General features: G+C 43.5%; 1 non-coding gene across 1 annotated transcript; it reads right to left on the reverse strand.

Annotated features, from left to right (window-relative positions):
* Nucleotides 1-4359: 4359 nt before the first annotated feature.
* On the reverse strand, nt 4360-4434 carry Trnas-cga (transfer RNA serine (anticodon CGA)). Its single transcript has one exon. It is a non-coding gene; the product is annotated as a tRNA-Ser (tRNA).
* Nucleotides 4435-4899: the final 465 nt, after the last annotated feature.

The raw sequence follows: 4899 nt of genomic DNA on the forward strand, positions 1-4899 counted from the left end.
CCACAAGGAATAAAAGGCCGTATTTCTAAAAATGGGGGTCACAATTCATACTGATCTTGATAAGGTACATCAGTTCCGAATGGAATGGAAGTTAAAAAACTTAATATCCATTATGTGAAGAACGTCCCCGCAAAGTTTGATAAATATCGGACTCATGCTCTACGATGTACACGTTGCATTTCCGTCCTTTTATGTAGGGACTAAGGATCATTATGTATGTGAAATTGCGTGCTGCTATCGTGGTATTTTGACCTCCTCCTCTAATCGAGATAGCTCATTTATTCCAAAGTGTTACTTCTAAGAAGTATCTGAAACCAAAGCAGTGTTCTCGCAACACATTTAGTAGCATTAGCTCAGGGAGCTGTTCTCCACCATAATATGTCAATGCGAATAAGAAGTAATTATGGCTATTAATAAATGTTAGAGACGTTAGGCACAATTTCTAAGAAGGAAACCCAAAGTGGCACTTTGAATCATATGTTGGCAAGTAATTAACTAAACGTAAAATAACTGGTATGGAAACAAATAGGGAACTTCAAGCAGTCTTATCTTATAGTCGAAAGTGAATTTTGTGTTACAGTATTTTGCATAGGTGAACATTTAAGATAAAAATTACAGAAATTTTGTGTCAGAAGATATCTACACTATAGGCCATTAAAACTGCTACACCACCAAGATGAGGTGCTACAGACGCGAAATTTAACCGACAGGAAGAAGATGCTGTGATATGCAAATGATTAGCTTTTCAGAGCATTCACACAAGGTTGGCGCCGGTGGCGACACCTACAACGTGCTCACATGAGGAAAGTTTCCAACCCATTTCTCATACACAAACAGCATTTGACCGGCGTTGCCTGGTGAAACGTTGTTGTGATGCCTCGTGTAAGGAGGAGAAATGCGTACCATCACGTTTCCGACTTTGATAATGGTCGGATTGCAGCCTGTGGCGATTGCGGTTTATCGTATGGCGACATTGCTGCTCGCATTGGTGGAGATCCAATGACTGTTAGCAGCATGTGGAATCGGTAGGTTCAGGAGCGTAATACGGAACGCCGTGCTGGATCCCAACGGCCTCGTATCACTAGTAGGCGAGATGACAGGCATCTTATCCGCATGGCTGTAACGGATAGTCAGGCCACGTCTCGATCCCTGAGTCAACAGATGGGGACGTTTGCAAGACAACAACCATCTGCAAGAACACTTCGATGACGTTTGGAGCAGCATGGACTATCAGATCGGAGACCATGGCTGCGGTTACCCTTGACGCTCTATCACAGACAGGAGCGCCTGCGATGGTGTACTCAACGACGAACCTGGGTGCACGAATGGCAATACGGCATTTTTTCGGATGAATCCAGGTTCCGTTTACAGTATCATGATGACCGCATCGGTAATTGACTACATCGCGGTGTACGAACATTGGAAGCGTGTATTCGTCATCGCCATACCCGGCGTGATCGTATGGGGTGCCACTGGTTACACGTCTCGGTCACCTCTTGTTCGCATTGACGGCACTTTGAACAGTGGACGTTACATTTCAGATGTGTTACGACCCGTGGCTCTACCCTTCATTCGATCCCTGCAAAACCCTACATTTCAGCAGGATAATGTACGACCCGCATATTGTAGGTCGTGTAGGGGCCTTTCTGTTCGGCTACTGCTCCGGCCAGCACATTCTCCAGATATATCACCAATTGAAAACGTTTTCTCAATGGTGGCCGAGCAACTGGCTCGTCACAATACGCCAGTCACTACTCTTGATGAACTGTGGTATCGTGTTGAAGCTGCATGGGCAGCTGTACCTGTACACGCCATCCAAGCTCTGTTTGACTCAATGCCCAGGCGTATCGAGGCCGTTATTACGGCCAGCGGTGGTTGTTCTGGGTACTGATTTCGCAGGACCTATGCACCCAAATTGCGTGAAAATGTAATCACATGTCAGTTCTAGTACAATATATTTATCCAATGAATACGCGTTTGTCATCTGCATTTCTTCTTGGTGTAGCATATTATAATGGCTAGTAGTGTCTTTTATGTTTGCTATCTATCTATGTATGAATCTTGACACCTACAGATTCACGAATCATATAACGGCTGCTATATGATTTGTTAACGGGTGGGAACTACTCAGACGGACGTCGTCGTCAGTAGAAACAAAATTGGCATTGTACGGATAGGAGCGTGGAAAGTTAGATCTCTTAATCGGGCAGGTAGGTTAGAAAATTTAAAAAGAGAAATCGATACGTTAATTTAGATAAGAATATAGTGAGAATTAGTGATGTTCGGTGGCAGGAGTAAGAGGAGTTCTGGTCATGAAAATACTGGGTTATAAATACATAGTTAAACAGAGGTAATGTTGGAGTGGACTTAATAATGAATAAGTAAATAGGAATGCAGGTAAGTTACTACGAACAGCATAGTGAACGCTTTATTGTAGCCATGATAGACATGAAGACCACACCTACCACAGTGGTATAAGTTTATATGCCAACTAGCTCCACAGATGATGTAGAGACTGGAGAAATATATGATGAGATAAAATAAATTATTCAGATAGTTAAATGGGACGAATATTTAATTCTGATGGGGGACTGTAATTTGATAGTTAGAACAGGAAGAGAAGGAAAATTAGTACGTGAATGTGGACTTGGGGGAAAGGAATGACAGGGGAACACGCCTGATAGAATTTTGCACGGAGCATAATTTAATCACAACTAACACTTGAAAAGAAGGCTGTATACGTGCAAGAGACCTAGAGACATCAGAAAGTTTCAGATTGATTATATAATGGTTAGACAGAGATTTAGGAACCAGATTTTAAATTGTCAGGCGTTTCCAGGGGCAGATGTTGACCCTGAATTGTAGATGAAAACGGAAGAAAATGCAAAAAGGTAAGATTTGAAGGGATGAGACTTGGATAAGTTGAAAGAACCAGATGTTGTTGAGAGTTTGAGAGGGCGCATTAGAGAACAACTGACTGGATCAGGGGAAAGGAATACAACAGAAGACGAATGAGTAGCTTTAAGAGATGAAATGGTGAAGGCAGCAGATTATCAAACTGGTAAAAAGACAAGTCCTATTAGAAATCCTTGGATAACACGAGAGATACTGAATTTATTTGATGAAAGAAGGAAATTAAAAATGCAGCAAATGAACAGGTGAAAGGGAATAGAAACGTTTAAAAAATGAGATTGACAGAAAGTGCAAAATGGCTACATAGGAACAGCTAGAGGTCAAAAGTAAGGATTTAGAGTCCCTTTTGGGGAAAAGAGAAAAGAGCTCAAATGGAAAATCAGTCCTTAGCAAAGAAGGTTAAGCTGATAGATGGATGGAGTACACAGAGGTTCTATGCTAGGGAGATGAACTTAAAGGCAATATTATAGAAAAGGAAGTGGGCGTAGCTGAAGATGAGATGGGAGCCATGATACTGAGAGAAGATTTTGACAGAGCTTTGAAAGAGCTAAGTCGAAATAAGGAACTGCGCGACCGCTACGGTCGCAGGTTCGAATCCCGCCTCGGTCATGGATGTGTGTGATGTCAGGTTAGTTAGGTTTAAGTAGTTCTAAGTTCTAGGGGACTGATGACCTAAGATATTAAGTCCCATAGTGCTCAGAGCCATTTGAACCATTATGTTGAGCGTTTTCCTTGCTTAGTAAGGAGCAGACACGAGGTATTTTTGTTGCCATTTATTTGTAACTAAACATTACATTTGTAATTTTCGCCTTTAATTTATCATTTTAAAATTCGTATCTCCGGGATAAGCTTTTGGTTCCGTAGGAAACGGCGCATAGCTAGTCGAGAATGCGAGTGCTCCACTAAGAAGACGCCACGTGCCGCAGTTTGGCTACGTGAGTTTCCCCGCTGAGCTATGGCTGGAGGAAAGCTTGTTTGGCGAGAGTAACGGTGTAATCAGACCTTGACTACTGGGCCATTGTCTCCGGGCCGCATGCCATGGCTCGCCCACTGCCCATCATGCGGACCTACGCGTAAACCTACTGCCACACAACACCTCTCTTCATCAACAGTTTCTGACGTAACGCTGTTGCACCTACAAGCCCTGATTATCCTTATGCACTGTTTTATTTAGTCGTTAAGTTTTCTTTTGGAAAATGACAAACATGAAGTTGTGCCGTCTTTACTTGTAATTAATTTGAAATGACTTCCTCGACATTATACAGTAGTTATGTTCCCGCGCCCCACACAAGCCATGGACCTTGCTGCTGTGTGATGCCTCACGTAAATCAGTTATACAAGGGTGTGCTGAAAAGTAATACCTCAAAAGTTTTATGTGAAAACTCCTATAGTTTTTACATAAAACAAACGTTATTAACATTGAAACTTCCTGGCAGATTAAAACTGTGCGCCGGACCGAGACTCGAACTCGGGACCTTGGCCTTTCGAGGGCAAGTGCTCTACCAGCTGAGCTACCCAAGCACGACTCCCGCCCCGTCCTCACAGCTTTACTTATGCCAGTATCTCGTCTCCTACCTTCCAAACTTTACAGAAGCTCTCCTGCGAACCTTGCAGAACTAGCACTCCTCAAAGAAAGGATATTGCGGAGACATGGCTTAGCCACAGTCTGGGGGATGTTTCCAGAATGAGATTTTCACTCTGCAGCGGAGTGTGCGCTGATATGAAACTTCCTGGCAGATTAAAACTGTGTGCCGGACCGAGACTCGAACTCGGGACTTTTGCCTTTCGCCTGCAAGGTTCGCAGGAGAGCTTCTGTTAAGTCTGGAAGATAGGAGACGAGGTACTGGCAGAAGTAAAGCTGTGAGGACGGCGCGTGAGTCGTGCTTGGGTAGCTCAGCTGGTAGAGCACTTGCCCGCGAAAGGCCAAGGTCTCGAGTTCGAGTCTCGGTCCGGCGCAAAGTTTTAATCTGCCAGGAAGTTTCATAT

The sequence above is a fragment of the Schistocerca gregaria genome, chromosome X (assembly GCF_023897955.1).
Source record: "Schistocerca gregaria isolate iqSchGreg1 chromosome X, iqSchGreg1.2, whole genome shotgun sequence".
Taxonomy (NCBI): domain Eukaryota; kingdom Metazoa; phylum Arthropoda; class Insecta; order Orthoptera; family Acrididae; genus Schistocerca; species Schistocerca gregaria.